Source organism: Phacochoerus africanus, chromosome X, assembly GCF_016906955.1.
Source record: "Phacochoerus africanus isolate WHEZ1 chromosome X, ROS_Pafr_v1, whole genome shotgun sequence".
Classification (NCBI taxonomy): Eukaryota; Metazoa; Chordata; class Mammalia; order Artiodactyla; family Suidae; genus Phacochoerus; species Phacochoerus africanus.
This window is the reverse complement of record NC_062560.1, coordinates 111,712,493-111,731,493: the sequence shown is the minus strand read 5'-3', so window position 1 is coordinate 111,731,493 and position 19,001 is coordinate 111,712,493. Positions and strand designations below refer to the sequence as shown.

The following is a 19,001-nucleotide window of genomic DNA, read 5'->3' as shown; positions in this document are numbered from 1 at the left end:
CAGAGAAGTCAAAAGTTCCTGGGGATGTGTCAGTTTCTCCACACTGCTATGTCAGTTTACCACTTAGATTTCCTACATAGTGTAATTCTCATTGGAGCTCTGCACTGATTAGGGCATTTTAGGGGTTTGGCCCTCATTGTAGCCAGTTAAACCTGCCCTCAGAAGAACTTTTGTGGAAATCAGCCGATATTCTGCTCATATTCTGCTCAGGGTGCGGAATATGAATGAGGAAAGCTCAGTGAAGATCTATCCCCAACCCTAAGAAAACAGTCCAGAGTACAACTATATTAGACCCCCAAACTCACATCTAATGGAGATGTGTAGAGCCCATGCTTTGCATCCTTTATGCCACTTTGGGCAGAAGAAATTCCCAAGGAAAATTCTTATTCAATGTTGACAAGTCAAAGAAATGGCAGGCCAGATAGCAAATCATATTCATGACCTTCTTTATCAGAGCATGAAATGGAAGGTGAAATGCCAGGACTGAAGCAGAGAATCATTCCATTGATATTAGCGGGGCCATCCATGCTTGTTTGGTAGTGACATCTCTGAGAGAGCAGAACAACCGTAGTTGCTGGAGAGAGAATAGATTCTGGAAAACCAGGTGTGTATCCTAAAACAGAATAAGGATTTCTTACTTTTAAATCTTTCCCCATAAAATGCAGATTTTAAGCTCCTGGGGCGAAAGCCCAGCACCTGACATGTGAAACTACTGGTTAGACTCATGTGCACACATCTGAACACACACATACACACATATCTGGACCTACACAGTTGGGTGTAGATAGTCACATGTGCTATCATCTTTGCCATCGCTTTTAAAATTTTGTTTTCCCAGAACAGTCTTCTAAAAGTGAAATATTTGCTATATGGGACTTTGCCTACAAATCAGAATTAATGAGTTTAGGGAGGTAGTGGTCATGGATTAAATCACGAGATCCAAAGAACAGGCTTCTCATGTTCATCATGGACACTGGAAGAAAAACTAGCACGTCTTCTCATTGAGGTTTTTAATTGGTTTTGTTTTGTGAGGCAGTGTTGAATAGTGATTAAACACATAAACTCCAGTGCCACACTGCCCAAGATCAACTCCCAGTCTCTCCATTTACTGGCTCTGTGACCTTGGATAAGTGACTTAAATTTTCCGAGCTTCAATTTCTCAGCGAAAGAAATAAAGATAATAGTGGTTTCTCACAATGTTGATTTGAAGAGTAAACACATGTAATTAAAACAGTGCCTCACACATAGTTAGCCTTAAATAAGCGTTAAAGGTTTTTCTTTATTTTTTGTAAAATCAGTCCCACAGAATCACTAACCAAATTACTAATCACCACACATAAATAAGATGATGCAATATAGATGCACATGAGGAAAAGTGTACATCTCTCATTACTTCTTATCTGCAGCCATACCACCCTGCACGCAACCATCGCATTACTTCTTTTTTTCATCACATTACTTCTTTACCGTTACTTAATTTCACTTAAAGATGAGTTAAGATAACACTAGTGTCTATAGAGTTACATAAGGATTAGATGAAATCAGAAGTATAAAGCGCCTGCCACATAAAAAATGCTCAATCAATCATAGCTAATGATAGTACTCTCAAAAATGTGTCTAAGGTCACCAAATGAGCATTAGCTGAGATTCAGTGTTCTGTGTGACTCCAAAATCCATGACACAAGCCGGTTGGCTGCCTGTTATTATTTACACATATGTGGTCATCTCTGTCTACGTGCAAAGAGCTTCAGAATTGTCTAAAAGGATTAATGGCAGATAATCCTATACTTTTAAGCCAGCCTTCTCCCTACAAATTTATTTTGCACCAGGTACTCACCGCACACAAGCCATGGGCACCAACACTGTTCTCCAGTTCCTTCCCAGCTTCTGATCCTTGCTTCTGCCTCCTTTGAGAAGAGACTCGTGGGGGTGGGGGGGTAGGTATTGGGTATTCTCAGCCCAGACTCCTGCCTCTTGCTCAACAGGTATGGCTCAGGGAGTTCCCGTTGTGGCTCAGTGGTAATGAGCCTGACTAGTATTCCTGAGGATGTAGGTTCGATCCCTGGCCTCTGCTCAGTGGGCCAGGGATCCGCTGTTGCTGTGAGCTGCGATGGAAGTCAAAGATGCAGCTCGGATCTGGCATGGCTGTGGCATAGGCCAGCCGCTGCAGCTCTGATTCAACCCCTAGCCTGGGAACTTGCATATGCCACTGGTGTGGCCCTGAGGGGGAAAAAAAAAAAGTTTTGGCTCAGATCCATTCTCCCTGGTTTCCCCAATATTGAAACCATCCTTAACCATTTCTTTTAAAAATGAATCCATACCCCAACTCTGTTACTTCTTTCCCTTCTTTCCTGATTTATTTTTATTTATGACACCTACAATCTCTAACATATATTTGACTTAATTCCCTTCTAATAGTCTGTCTCCTCGGTGCAGTTTTCACAAGAGCATAGATTTCCTCTTTTACTCACTACTCAATCTCCAGCACCTAGAACATTGCCTGACACAGAGTACACACTGTGAATATTTGCTGAATGAATTCATGAGGCAGTATGATAGACTGAACGTTTTTGCCTTTGCAGCCAAACAGAGCTATGTTCAAATCTTGTCTCTGCCACTTATCAGTATGTCACCTTGGGCCATTGACTTGAATTCCACGTGCTTTCCTTTCCTCTTCTGTTAAATAAGAATTTAACAGAACCTATGGGGGTTCTCAAATAGTCCTTCTCTCCTTCTTCCAGAGCAGAGGTTGGGAAACTTTTTCTTTTCTTTCTTCTTTTTCTTTTTTTGTCTTTTTTTCTTTTTAGGGTCGCACCCATGGCAAATGGAGGTTCCCAGGCTAGGGGCTGAATTAGAGCTGTAGCCATCGGCCTACACCACAGCCACAGGCACGTGAGATCTGAACTGTGTCTGCAACCTACACCACAGCTCATGGCAACACCGGATCCTTAACCCACTGAGCAAGGCCAGCAATCGAACCCGTGTACTCATGGATGCTAGTCAGGTTCGCTAACCGCTGAGCCATGACAGGAACTCCTAGGGAAACTTTTTCTTAAAGGCCAGAGTTTTTAGGCTTTGCAGACCATCCTATCTTTGTCAAAACTATTGAAAAACGTCACTGTATCGAGAAAGCAGCATAGATAGTACATAAATAAGTGGCAGTGACTGTGCTGTAATAAAACCGCATTTACCAAAAAAAAAAAAAAAAAAGGCCACTTTGGACCTCAGGCTGTAGTGCCAACCCCCGTTGTTAGATATATGGATGCCTAGCCAAAATCCACCTTTCCTTTGCAGCTCGGTCAGGCCAACTGGGTGTGAATGGAATGAGGTGTATAACTTTTATTAGAGTGTGCCCTTAAAAGAAAAGTACATATTCTCACTGTCCCCTTTGTACCCATCCCACTGGCTGGAATATAGACCTGAGTGCAAAATCAGCAGGTGCCATCTGGGACTGAGATGGAATCTGGGTATTGAAAATAACACAGCGACAGCAAGAAGCAGCCTGAATCCTCAACACCGTATGCCAGAGCAACCCTAAACAGCCTAACTGGCCCTCTTGTGGAGATAAACACATTTCTATTTTGTCTAAGTCACTGACGGTTTTAGTCTTTTTGTTACAACAGCTTAACTTATACCCTGACTAACAAATGATTGTAACGATTTCCTGGGTTTTTGTGACTATTCAATAAGACAATCCACATAAAACACTTAGGGCAGCGGGTGGCAAAAAGTAAATGACAGCTATCATGACTTCTGTTACTGATGACTTCATTCTTCATCTCCATTCTTCCCCTTGTCTGGCATCTTTATTTTATTTTATTTTTGGCATGCCCAAGGCATGTGGAAGTTCCCAGGTCAAGGATAAAACCCCACACCACAGCAGTGACAGTGCCAGATCCTTAACCCGCTGAGCCACTGAGGAACTCCATCTGGCACCTTTAAATACCTCCTTCCAACCTAATTTTGGTTCCCTCAAGCCCCGATGCTTGGTCAAGCCCGACAACCTTGGATATGGATGTAATAGTTTCCTGTCCCCATGGTCTCAAAAACTCCCCACTTGTGCAGGGAGGGAATTTAAACACAAACAACCAGAATTTTCCCTTTTCCTGAGTAAAGCATAAATAACACATTGGACTGATTAGGGTCTGGTTCATATTCCTACCAAGCTAGATAATCTGTCTTCGAACTGGGCTATGCAGAATCCAAGATCAGTGGTGCTCAAGATGGGGGGGAGGGGGCGGGATTTAGCACCCCCCACCCCCCGACATTTGGCAATACCTGCAGACATTTCTGGTTGTCACAACTGGGGAGGGACATCTACTAGATAGAGCCTAGGGATGCTCCTAATCACCCTATAATGCACAGGACAGCCCCCTACAACTAAGAATTATCTGCCCCCACATGTTAATGGTGCTGCGATAGAGGAACCCTAGAGGTACGCAATGACTTCCCAAGGACGTATGCAGACAAGGAGAGTTTTAAGGTGATTAATTTCCCATTTATATAGGAACTAGTCTCTGATCTACCGTGAATGTGCCTGAGGTTGGAGAATCCTTCTGATCCTCTTTTCTCACCTACCTCTCTTTGCAGAATTACCCGTCTCCCACTTTGCAAGAGAAAGGTCTACTCATTAGGCATCTGGAATCTCACCATTGTGGCAGTCGCTTTCTTCTGTGAGATCTCAGAGCACAGCAGAGCAGAGTGGATAAGATCCTGAAGTTAGAACATAGTCTTGGTTCTAATTAATTCTCTGTCGCTTACTAACTCTGTAACATATTTGCTTGTTTATTTTAACACTTCGCGGACTTCTGGTCACAGGGCTGTTTTTATGTTAAAATTTCACGGTGCATAGATAGTTGTCGAGATGTGTAATGGGATAATTAAGAGAAGATTTTTCAAATATAAAAATATGTCTGACCTTAAAAGAAAATTCTGTGGGGAACGTGAATGGAAATGTGAATTCAAGAAGAAAAGGTAAAGCTGTTAAGTGTCTGCCTATGAGAGAACGGGTCTGTTTATATTTTACTGGGTGACAGTGGATCTCGGAATGCTACAGCATTTAGCATCCATTGACGTTAAAAGAGGGATGCAAGAGTTTAATTTTAAACTGTCAATATTTACAAGGTGATAGAAATCCTACAGCGTTTGCATCTATTTGAACTGACAACGAAAAATTTCTAGATGTCAACTCGAAAATATGCAAGGGGGCAGAGGACAGTACAAAGTTTAAAGAGCTAGGTTCCTGATGAATTCCCTCTGTGTCCTTTCTTGCTTGATGAAAAAAAAAAGAAAGAGGAAAAAAACCAGTCACATAGAGATGTGATTAAAATGCAGCAGCAAATCCTACTGCACAAGACCGGTTTTCTCCGGTCCCCACTCACCCTGCCAGCTAGCTTCCAAGTGTTTTTTTCCTCCTGTTCAAGAAGTTCTTCATGCTCCCCCAGCCTTCCTTTCAAACCAATACCTATTTTTTTCCCTTTTTATCAAATAATGACTCTCTTAGTCATCGCTGCAGGTCTCCTGGACTCTTATAACTTGCCTATGACTCAACATGCTTTTAGCGAGTGGGCCTCTAGATACAATCCACTATTATCAGACAGAACTTTGAAAAACAGATTAAAAGAAAAGGAAAAGTTTTAAACAGTGCTATAAGGTGGTCCTTAAATACACACTCACACACACACACACACAGGCTGCCCTCGCAGAGATGTTTTCTTCCCCATGCCAAGAAAACCACCGAGAAAATGGACAAATCCATCAAAAGAATGAACTCAGTTGTTTGCTTTGATGCAGGAAACAGCAAAACCTGGCTCTTTTTTTGGATGGCAACCTCTATTGTTTCCAGCAAGTTGTGAAACCAGAGTGTGTTCACAGGGTCAGGAAAACAGTTTCATATGCACACACGAGGGTACATCTCTGCACACTGGGGACGGTGTAGCGAGCAAGAAAGAGTATGCTTTTTGCCGTCCAACAGCTCGGACCTACATTTTCACAGTGAAATTAGAGAACGCAACCTTCAAATCGAAATGGCAATAGACAAAATAGTTCATTTTCATCCGGATTGGTTTGCAGAGCATAGTTCTACACTGGACTCTGGCCTAATAAATGTCTCTTACCTCCCTCGAGAACAATCATCAGGTATGGATCTGATTTCTAGCTTATCTCATATTAGCTGTGTGACCTTGAGTAATACTCTCGATACCTCTGAGCCTCGGTTTCTTCATCTGTAAAAGAGGATGACGTTGTGAGCTCTGACTGATACACACAATGAGTGCTGAGGCTTAAATGAGACACATGGTTTTTAACAATTATTTAAAATACCCTATAAAAACACATTAAAATAACAATTATAAATATTGTAACAATTCATTGTTATTAGGAGCTCCCAAGACCATTCCGCAGTCGATAAGCAGTAGCTATTAGACATAAACCAAAATCACGATCCGTTTAACTTCATCCCTGGTCTTCTCACTGATTCTGTACAACATAGATCTATTTTTCTAATGTAATAGGTACTATCTTGATCTCTATTTTGATCTTCAGACAATTGAAGAAAGATTTTGTGGTCCCATGCTACTCCCACACCTAGATTTTCTTTGCTCTGGGCTAAAAGAAAACCAATCGATTGAGAATATTTTGAAGAAAAGGAAAATGCCCTATCGGTAGACTCACACTTCTGTTCTCGACATTACTGCTTACTTGACTGATGGCTCCTGTCCCCTTTGGAGGTCGTTAACACATAGAAATGGTTTGTTGAGTGTGGAAAAGTGAAAGAAGATGTTTCAGTTTGCTCTTTTATTCCCAATACGAGTCAGGGCCTAATACCCTTTTGATGTACTCATGAGTAAGTGGATGAAAATCTGTCATAGATTTTTTTTTCCCACTGTACAGCAAGGGGATCAAGTTATCCTTACATGTATACATTACAATTACATTTTTTTCCCCCACCCTTTCTTCTGTTGCAACATGAGTATCTAGACATAGTTCTCAATGCTACTTGTCATAGATTTTATTTTTCTGAAGCATGGTGGCCCAGAGCTCCCAAGTCCCACCCCTTGGCTCCAGCATGATAAGCTCTAGGATCACGAGCCTTAATTCCAGCCCACTTTCACAGAACACCTGGCTTTGTCCCTCTAGTCTTCCTGGAGGGTATTTCACAAACTCTGGGGAGACCGATGGCCTCCTGAGGCCATCTGGGACAGGTGTCAATAACTGATATGAAGAGAAATCTTTTTTTTGGGGGGGGAGTTCCTTTGTGGTGCAGCAGGTTAAGGACCCAGCCGTTATCACTGCTGTGGCTTGAGTCGCTACTGTGGCAGGGATTTGATCCCTGGCTTACGAACTTCTACAATCCATAAGCACGGCTAAAACAAACAAACAAAAAAATCATTAAGTCTTTTGTAAGGGAGGATGAGGACCCAGCAGCCTGGTCCTAAGTTCTCTTTTAGACAACGCCAGAGGGTTGACTGTCTTATTTGCTTTAGGTATGAATGCTGCAGGCTCAACTTCAGATCAGATGACCAAAAAAATAAAAAATAAAAAAAAATAGACTAAACTCTTCAAAACCAAAGAAAGAAAACTTCTGTGGGGTCAACTAGAAAGAAAGATTTTGTGTGTTTATTTATGTTTTTTATTTGTTGTTTGTTTTACTTATGTATATCTCACCTCCTCTCTGCAACTTGGGTGAGTGTAGGAAGCAGAAGATTTTTGAGCTGCTTAAGTTATGAGGCTATGTCAGAGCAACATAGTCCTAGTTCTCTGCCCCCTCAACCAGATCAGCTCTATAGATGAAGGGGATTAAGAAGTACAAATCTCGGGAAGTTCCCATCGTGGCGCAGTGGTTAACGAATCTGACTAGGAACCATGAGGTTGCAGGTTCGATCCCTGGCCTTGCTCAGTGGGTTAAGGATCCGGCGTTGCCGTGAGCTGGGGTGTGGGTTGCAGACCCGGCTGGGATCCTGTGTTACTGTGGTTCTGGAGTAGGCCGGTGACCACAGCTCCGATTGGACCCCTTGCCTGGGAACCTCCATATGCTGCGGGAGCAGCCCTAGAAAAGGCAAAAAGACAAAAAAAAAGTACAAATCTCTAGTTATGCAATAAATAAGTCATGGAGATATAAATATAGCATAAGGAATATGGTCAATAATATTGTAATAACATTGTATGGGAGAAAGATTTATCCTGGTGATCATTTCATAATGTATACAAAGGTCAAATCATTATGTAGTGCATGTGAAACTAACAATATTGTACATTGAACTATATTTCAATAAAAATTATGAAAAATAAATTACTCTCCTTTTGTTTAAGATCTTACATAGCAAAAGTTAAAGAAGAGAGGGGAAAACCATGCATTAGGAATTGATATATCACACAAAGCTCAAAAATGACTGAGGAGCTGTCTTTCTCCAACCATCAGGTCAAGTACACCCCGTAACATTATAAATTGTCAACTCCATGGGAGAAGGCACAGTGTCCATCTTGATTATGCTGTACCCCGATCTCTAGCACAGTGCCTAGGCTTTCAGTGTCCACTCAGTAAATATTTCAGGAAGGAAGAATACAGGAATGTAAGAAAAGAAGTGCAGAAGGAAGTTTCTAAGCAAATATCTAAAAAAAGGAATGGTGCTAGAATAAGGTATTCTATAACTCTAAGGCCCTGAAGGTAGAAGGGATCATAAGAGACCACTGGTATCCAGCCCTTCACACTCACACAGGAGACTCTCAGAACCATTCATCATTCTATTTTTAAGAATCCATTGTACAAAAGTCTCCATGGCTCTCTTTGCCTCCCATTTTTATTGCCAGTAAAGTCACGCTCACACACTGGTCTGTAACTTATTGAAATTTTCCAGACTACACATCCAGGTTCACTATTCCCACTTGAGCTATCAATGTGCTACTTAGGAAATTTACCTGTATTAATTTAGTCTCCAGAGCAGCCAAAAAACTGGTCAATTTTCAAAAGAAAAAGAATTCAATCAGCCTAGTCGTATTCCCTTTTCCCTACTTCCTTGAATATGCATGGCACCTAGATAAATCTCTCTACATACGTTCTCTGGTTTATTTAGAGACAGGAAAAGGTTCTTGTAAAATTCTGATTAGCTGGAACTCAACAAAACTAAGAAAGTTTAATACACTCTCCTTTCAGGGGAGAAAGAAAAATTAAAATAGAAACCACCACAATTAAAATTACAAAAATTTTCAAGGACTCTCCTGTGTTCAAATTACATTCAGCCCAATTCCCTATACCTTCTACAGGTGAAGCTTTGGACAAAGGTAACAAAAGGTATGAAAGATCCTTTTATGGCTGGGAAAGCCTCAAGGTATCAGGATTCAATGATGATCCAGGATATTCATAGTAATTCAAGTCATGTGGACTCAGTCCCCTGGGAAAGATTTCAAAAATAGGGGTGAAATTAAGAAAGTTCTCAGCTCACCCTTCAGAGATCTGAAAGAGTTTGTGGACAAAACACCCAGTTCTTTTAACCTTTCTGAAATGGTTTTGTCACATCATAATCATTGCAGTGGTGGAGGTGAGGTTGGTGGTCGTTGCATCAGTGGCAGCTGTTAACATTTATTGAGTCTCCACGACATGGTGAACTCTATGCTAAAGCCTTTAGATGGATTAACTTAATTATTCATAAATTACCTTTTTTAATCCCTTAAGATCCTTATCGGGTAAATACTAATATTTACTTTGCAGATGGTGAAACTAAAGAAAAAAGATTTTAAGCAACTTGTCCATGGTTACTAACAGGGCAATTCAGATTTTTGTTTTGGCATGGAACTCTGTGTCCCAATCACAAGTATAACCCAGCCTTTGGCTCTCTCCAAACCATGTTCTAACATACAAATTAGTAGAGATTAGATGGTAGATTTGAAACTGGGTAGCAAACCAGGTTATACTCAGAGGAATTCAACCCCAAGCAATTCCCATTTCTATAAACATAGATTTAAAACTTTCTCCACGTGGCGAGTAAAGTATAGCATTTTTAGATGCTAAAGAAAGCATGACGTTAATCTGTAAAACTATAATTTATACGAAAATTGTTTCCTAATGATTGTTACATTTTTGAAATCTCAAATTAATCTATTCATAACTCACTATAACAGGGAAGAATTAGGCAAGCATTTTATATCTATCAACTCTGTGATCTTTTGTCATCTTATTAAAAATCAACATAATTCTGATGATAGGCCAGGTGTCCAGACTGCCTTCTAAATTGTTAGCAATATAAGATTTGCACCTCATTCTTTAAAATATTCACACAGTTTATGCAAAAGCATGATTGTTGGCAGGATAATAATTGGCTTAATTAAGGAAAAAGAGGGGAAGGAAACAAACATTTATTGACCACCTGCACCATAGTGTATTAGGTGCCTCCACATACATTATCATATTATAATGATAATACATATCTCACATGGCTGTTCTGAAGATTAAAATGGGTCAACATACATGAAAGTGCCCAGCGGAGGCTGAAAAAGGGACTTAATGTTATAGATCACATATCATGTGCCAGGTCCTGTGACGTGTGCTATCACATACATTACTCCCTTTAATCTTCACAATTGCCCTCCACACTTGGCCTTGCTCTCCAAATTTTATGCAAAAGGATACCAAGTCTCAGACAAATTTTTAGCTACTTAGGTCACACAGATAGTAGATGGTTAAGAGTGCAGACCTTGAATTGACTAAATTATACATCTATCATCTTGCCCCTTAAAGTATAGCAAAAGCCTTTTTAACAGAACTTTACCATAAGGAGGGAGGGGAAGAAAAATATCAATATCCATATTCAATCATGTATCCAACAAATATGCCTTTAGCACATGTTCTGTGCCAGGCATTGAGCTAAATTCTTTCCATGATTTATCTCAGTAAATCCTTACAACACACCCAACAGACAGGTACCTGGATTACCCTAATTTTACAAGTGAGGAAAGTGGGGCTCAAGAAATTAAATTGACTGGCTCACCATCACAGAGCTAGGACCTGGCAGAATCTGGATCCAAAATTTAGTTTTTTTGTCTTCAAAGCCTATACTCTCTTTCTGGATTATTATACTACTTGTAGAAGGCAAATATGCCCCCTGCCTTCAAAGAAAGTAGTTTGAGTCATCTCAGACACCAGTAGACTGCCATTCCCCAGTCCTAGGATTTTATTACATGGACTGACTCTGTAACCTGAGAGAGAGAGGCAAAGAAAAAGAGAGAAACAGAGAGAGAAGTTCTCAATCTTACTGGCCACCTTAGAGAAGGAAGGGACCACAAGAAACCATCACATCCAGCCATCTGCTTTGTGAACAGCATTTCTCAACTACCTGCCTATTTTCATACTAAAGATGTATTGATGCCATCTTAAACCCAGGATTTTTTTTTTTTTTTTTTTTTTTGGTACACATGGTGGGTACTAGACCAAAGTGTGACATACTACAGGCAAACCCATCTCCACCACCAGACATAGAATGTCGTGGCCACTTCTATTAAATAAGAAGCAATACAGGAAAGACTGCTACAGAATGAATGGACTTGATAGATCTCATAAGAAGATGATTTTCAAGTCATAAATTTGCCTCCAAAACCAGTGTTCTGTCATTCATCTTAGCAACATCCCTTTTAACCCTACCAATTCATAGGCCGGTGATCATACCTCTGGGTAGGAAAGCTTCAGCCTGCCCTCTTCCTTCCCTAGGGTCAGTGGTCACCCTCGTCTCTGGTTGTAACTCCTCTCATAGCCTCCACTCTTGCAACAGTTCTCGTTATTCTGTCAGCCAAGAGTGTGATTTTCTGAATTAAATCCTGAGCAAACAAACGTGCCTTTCCTTTTATTTAAAGGTGGCTCCCTTGGCTATTCCCCACAAGGCTATTTTTCCATATCTGCATCAGGGGAACAGAACTGGAAGTCACAGGCTCTGGGGAGTCCTTGCCAGGTGACCCAAGGACTGCCCTAAGGGATGGTTGGCTCGGAATGAGATTCTGATCTTAATGAGGCCTAGATGGAGGGGTCAAGCTCTGTGGAACCAGTTATAATCCTACACAGGGAAATCTGTGTTGCAATTGAAAATTATGGGCTGCCACCTCCCAGAGGCCGGCCCTGGATCACAATGAGGAACAGGGCCAAAGAGTAGGAGGCATCCAAGCAAACTCTTCAAACTGCAGGTGCTAGTGCAGCAGGTCTATGGGGGAAATAACTGCAGGCCTCACACTCCAGAGGCAGCGTAATGTAACAGGATACACAAGGACTTTAGAGCTAGAAATCTGGGCACTGAGGGCAGTTCCGAGTTCCCGTTTCTTTATTTTAAATGGTGATGAGCTGGGTAGAGAGGGGCTGAAGTATGAGGCAGGGCGTCACACTTATTGAGTGTATACTTTATCCAGGCATTGTACTCAGTACCTCACAGATACACTCATTCCATCGGCTTCAAATTTCTTCAAGTTATGAACTATTATTGAAATAACAATGCACTATATAAGAGAGTTCCTAGCTCATAGTACACTTAATAAATGTCAGTTCTCTTCCTTTTCGAATCTATAAGGAAATGACAAGAATTCCAGTTCTCAGAAAATATATCTATTCAGTGTTCTCTCTGGTGCTTTTGAAGTTTGCAGCTTCGAGTTTGAAGAGGCTTTGAAGAAATCGTTTTTAGAAGTAATCATAGAACGTCAGAGTAGAAGGGTTCTTGGAGATTGTCGAGGTCCAGCTCCTCAATGGACAGGGCAGGGAGATATTTACTTGTTGTTGGTTCTGCAGCAATGACTACACCAGAACCAAGGCAGCCTCCCTCCCAAGGGTGTGTGCTCCTATGACTCCTAAAGGCTGGCTCAGAAAAAGCTACTCCTAACCTTGAATTCGCAGACATGGATGGGATCATTCAGACTCAGGGTGGCTGTAGGACATAGAAGTTGCTTGGAGCTCAAGAGCTGCTGCTTCGTAGGAGTTTCAGGAAATGGCTTTAGAGTATGGGTGAGAGGGAAGGGAGAGAAACTGGAATCTACAGGATTCACCATGATGAGGTAGCTAATTTGGAAACAAAGGCAGAAACAAAAGCAGAATTGTGATCTCTCCATAGCCCCATCTTTGGAGACTAGGGAACTGCTAAGGGTTCCACTTTCCCTGTGAGGTCTTGAAGTCCACTGCCCTCTCCCATGGGCTAGTTTGCATTTCCCACCATGAGTCACTCTCGGCCATTGTCTCCCAAAGACCTTTGTCAAAAGAAATATGCTGGCAAGAAGTGTTCTGCTCCTGAAGCTGGAGTTATGCCTAGAAAGTACTCCAGAAATATCTACTGAATGAATTAATCAGTGAATCAAGGCCTGCTTGGGGAGAACCTTCTGTTCTCTCACTGGAACACAGGAGTAGGTTGGAGTTCCTAAAGCAGCCTATAGGCATTCTTGGTTAGTTTTGTTTCTTACCTGCTAATCTAGAGCTGGAAAAAAAATGGGCCTTCTCTGGAGGAGGCAAAGTCTTTCTCCAAACCCAAAAAAGTCTAATCCTTGTGCCTCACCCTGAAAGTTTCCAAAAAGAATGGTAAGCAGATCATCAGGCAGGCAAACCTAAAAGAACTGAGACCAGAACTACAATTCCTCAATAATCTAAGGGGAGTAGACATGGGGAACAAGGCCTCCTGCTCTGGTGACACCTCATCTGCCACTCACTTAAAGGAGAGATGTGAAATGATTCTAATCTTACTTAATCAGAACCCTATACCTTGCAGAAAAATGGCCCAATTGGGAGTGGGAACAGTCAGAGGGCTACAAGGGCTATGGGGATGGGGATGAGGATGGGGAGGAGGCACTGATCCTGGGAATTATCTTAAGATATCAGAGCAAATTCGAGTCCAGTCTATAACTTTCTGAGAATGAACTATTCCTTTTTTTTTTTTCCACAAACTTACCCTACAAAAGAAAGAGTCCATAGATCAAAGGCTTAAAAGAATCCCAGAACCCTGAATAAATGCATATAAACATACAAAAACTGAGATGGTCACAGGATACACATGCAGCTTCAAACACATAAAAATGTAACAAAAACAACCAGGCTGGCACATACTATCACAGAGATACAAATCCATAAACATGTGTATAGAAAAACATACAATGATACCCCCCCCACACACACACACTTTCAGACACAGACTAGTCACAGTTTGGAGGCTAAGTGGACAAACAGAATGCTTCCCAAATGGGAGCTTGCTACTACTCCCAACCTTTTCTCTACCTCCCCCAGCATTTAAAGTTTTTCCTAAGTTGTTCTTTTTCTAAAAGTTGTAACAACTTTCAATACAATTTATCACCTATCCTTGGCAGCTGGTATTTGAGAACTTCTAGAGTGTTTCCAGAAAGACACTTTTCTCTTGAGTAAAGTAAAACTCAGAGATGGAAATAGGAATATACTTCCCACAAATGAGACTTTTTTCTCCTTCATTATATTACTAAATGGCAAATCCACCTCCCTAAACCACACCGCCCTGTTCACAGGGTATCTTGACCAATCCAAATTTTTCTGAACCATGTTTCACTTTTGAATAGACATTTTCCAAATTCTTGCCCTAGTGCTGTTCTTATTGAGGCAACTTCACATCCAGGTTCCCTTAAATAGCATTAGATTTGAAATAGACATTAAGGAAAGAACAGAAAATTGAGATCCTAAATCATATGTCTGTGACCACTGTTCCAAGTCACCTTTTGGTCAGGAATTGGGTTGGTAGCAATTTGACTAACTATGCTTTTACCAAGAGTGGGAAGGCAGGGAAGTTGTTTGCTTAACCCTCTGCATCACTGTCATTACAAACCCCACACCTTTTTTGTGGAACTCTTTACAGTTTACTACATGATGTCCTTCTTTTATTCCATTGTTTATTTGTTCCTTTTTTGGTCCTTTACACAGCTCTCTGAAGTTATTCAAGCAAATTTAATTACTTTACCCATTTTACTGAGGAAGAAACTGAAGTCCTGCCAATTAACACTATGCTACTACATTCTTTGCCGCCTACCCCCGTCCACTCCCTATCACAACACACACACACACACACACACACACACACACACACACACACACACACAGAGTAAAGCCCTAGTCTAGTTTCACCCTTTCCAGGCAACACCCCAGTCCTTTGCCCTCTCTTGCTCACAGCAAACTCAACCTATTTTATATCTCCTTACCCTGGACCACCTTTTCTACGCCTAAGGAAACATAATTATCTCAATCCTTAGGAAGGGTTAAGTAATTTGTGAAAAGTCACACAACCAATAAATTGTGGAGCCAAGATTGCAATTTAGAGCCATTGGACTTCCGACATTATGTTTTTCTTCTCTGCAACATTACTTCTTTTCAGAGATAATGTGTTAAACTAATCTGATAATGGGCTAATACCATACAAACACCGATCACAAGGAAGTTGAAACAGCTGTATTTGTTCTTTTATTGCAGTCAATATGACACAAAAGCAGTTTAATAACTATTTTTCTAACTAAATTATTTTGGGGGGGGGGGCACATCTATGGCATATGGGAATTCCCAGGCTAGGGGTTGAATGGGAGTTCCAGCTGCCAGCCTATACCACAGCCACAGCAACGCAGGATCTGAGCCGCATCTGCAAACTACACCACAGCTCATGGCAACGCCAGATCCTTAACCCACTGAGCGAGGCCAGGGATCAAACCTGCGTCCTCATCAATACTAGTCGGGTTTGTTACCACTGAGCCACAATGGGAACTTCCTCTAACTAAATTCTATTGTCAGGGCATTGGACACCTACTGTATACCTGAAGAAACCCTGTAACACAGTTAGGGAACAATACAACACAGTGTAATAAAGCACTGAATAGTACACATTTAATATCTCATAAATTGGAGGCAATGATAGATTAAAAGTAAGTTATAAGGGAGATTGACAAGGAAGCAGTTAAATTTGTCTGGGATTATCAAAAAGGAATTAAATGTTGGGTTTAGCTAGGAAGGATTTGAGAATTTATAGAGAAGAGGGTTTCCCTTACAAGAGGAATAGCATAAACAAAGACATAAAAAGCAGAATATTCCATGTATGAGAAGGATGAATAGACCGCCTTCATTTCCATATAAGATACAGTTTGGAAAGGAGTTCAAGCAATGTGTTGTGTGGAATAGCTGGTTGTCCCTAACATGAAGAAAGTTTGCATTCACACACACACTATTTTTCATACTCTGGTTTTTCGTGAAAAAGATGAAAGTCTTCCCTGCAATCTTCCTTAGACTCCTCTCCTACGAAGCAAAAGTCTTAAGATGCTAGGGGTAGGGAAGAAAATTCCCTCATTTCCATGGCAGGCAAAGATCTATTGCTTTGAGTCGGGGAGGGTCAAAGCAAAACTTGTCGGCCTCTTAGGAAAGGATAAACCTTTTATCTAGAACTCAAGAAAAAAATCCTCTGCCCTTGAAAGACTATAAGCAACAGGGGTAGGAAGCTTTCTAGGGCTCATGATTCCATGAATGTTCCAGGCATAGAGCTGTTACTACTGAGAGAGGGACAAGAAACTCCTATCCAAGACCAAAGACAGATACAAAGCAGAGTTTCGTTGCCACTGTAAGGATAGTTAGGATTATTAGGAAACTTCATTTCTGAAGTCCAGGTGTACAGGGCAAGCCTGAAATGGATACTGGACCAAGACAACAGAGAACATGCTATGCCCCCGTGAGGATCCCAGTGCAAAATAACAAGCAAAAGCATTTTTCTGTTCAAGGAGGGGCAGGAACATAGAAAGAACTCCCCTCTGTGGCCCAGGCATGCAAGGGCAACTGAAAGCTGAGGGGGAAACAGAAACACTGAGAAAAACCCTCTGGCAACACAATTTACACTCTAAGGACATGATATTAACAGCTTACCACTACAGGAATTCAAAGCTGGTGGTGCACAGATTATGATGATAGCACAAGTCACAAAGCCTGCCCAAATACTGAGTGGAATGACTCAGTTTCACAATTGAATGGCCACATACAAGAAGATGCAGGGTCACATCCAGGCATAACTAGTTACCTTAATTCTTACTATTCCTCTAAACACAATGTCTGGCAATAAATGAAAAACTAGGAGACAAACACAAAAGCAAAAATAATCTATTTTCAAGAGATGAAGGAACAAACCAAACCTGATTCAGAGGTGTGGCAGCTGTAGGAATGATTAGAAAGAGACTTTAAAATAACTATAATTAATATGATAAATGGACCTAGTGGAAAAGATGGATGTACATATATCAGCAGACAGGGAGTTTCAGCACAGCAGTGGAAACTATATGAAAGAGTAAAATGGAAATACTATTAACTTGTTTTAAAAAAAACCCACAATAATAAAGTAATACAGTAATGAGTTTACACAGATGAAGAATGCCTTTGATGGGCTCATTAGTAGATGGATACAAGCAAAGAAAGGATTAGTGAACTTGAGGATAGGTCATCACAAATTATCCAAACTATAATGCAAAGAGAGAAAAAAAGTGAAAAAGAAAACAAAGTACCCAAAAAATTGTGAGATAATATATAGTTGACTAACACAAGTAATTTGAGTCTCAGAAAATAAGGCAGAAAAAAAAAAAAACATGGGGAAGAAGAATCATTTGAAAACATAATGACTAAGAATTTTCCAAAAATAATGAAAGACTATAAACTACATATCCAAGAATCTCAGACATGGATAAATATGAATACACCACTTCAAGACAGATCATGATCAAACTTCCGAAAACCAACCACGGAACAAAAATATTGGTGATAAAAAATGCAGTGCATTCAGAGGAACAATAATTAAAATCATAGTAGACTTCTCATCAGAAACTATGCAAGCCAAAAGATAATTGGTGGGGAAAAAAGAAACGAGGGTTCCCACTGCAGCTCAGTGGGTTAAGAACCTGACTAGTATACATGAGCATGTGGGTTCAATCCCTGGCCTCATTCAGTGGGTTAAGGATCCAGCATTTCCACAAGCTGTGGCATAGGTCACAGATGCGGCTCGGATCTAGTGATGCTGTGGCTGTGGCATAGGCCAGCAGCTGTGGCTCCAATGTGACCCCTAGCCTGGGAATGTCCATGTTCTTTGAGTGTGGCCCTAAAAAAAAAAAAAAAAGATAATTGGGTAACATACTTAAATTATTGACAGAAATTTACGCCAATCTAGAAATCTAAACATCGAAAATACTTTCTATAATGAAGAGAAAATAGAAACTTTCTCAGGCAATCAAAAGCTGAGATAATTTACTTCTAGTAAACATGTACTATAAGAAATACTAAAGGAAATTATTCAGGCAGAAAGAATAAGATACCAGATAGATACTCAGCTATAGAAAGAAATGAAGACTGTCAGTAATGATAAAAATAAAAGTAAATATAAAGGGCACTCTTTGACTATTTTAGTCTCTTTAAAATTAAATAGGCAGTTTCATGAAAAAATAGTAAGAACATATTTTGGAGTTTATAACATAGGTATAAGTAAAATGTATGGCAACAATAGCACAATAGATATGAGGGAGTAATTGGTAACATTTGATGTAAGGTTCTTATACTACACGTAAGTTACATAATATTTGAAGTTGGACTCTGACTAAAGATTATTTGTATATGCTGTAAGCCACAGTGAAATCAATAAACAAAAATTTGAAACAAGCCTAAATAAGTCAAGAGGGGAGATAAAATGGCATCACGAATATTACTCAAGTGCTTGCTTTGGCAGCATATATACTAAAATTGGAATTGTACAGAGAAGATTAGCATGGCCCCTGCACAAGGATGACATGCAAATTTGTGAAGTGTTCCACATTTTTACAGATTTGTGGTTGCCAAGCAGGGCTTGAGGGGAGTTGGATGGACTGGGAGTTTGTGGGAGTTTGGGGTTAGTAGAAGCAAACTATTACATTTAGAATGGATAAGCAATGAGGTCCTACTACATAGCACAGGGAGCTATATCCAGTCTCCTGAGATAGACCATGATGGAAGATGATATAAGAAAAGGAATACAGGTATAGATATAGAC

The 19,001-nt window shown here is 40.5% G+C and overlaps 1 non-coding gene across 1 annotated transcript; it reads left to right on the top strand.

Moving 5' to 3' along the window:
* The first annotated feature begins 18,685 nt into the window (after window positions 1-18,685).
* On the top strand, window positions 18,686-18,792 carry LOC125119040 (U6 spliceosomal RNA). The gene has a single exon (XR_007132997.1). It is a non-coding gene; the product is annotated as a U6 spliceosomal RNA (small nuclear RNA).
* Window positions 18,793-19,001: the final 209 nt, after the last annotated feature.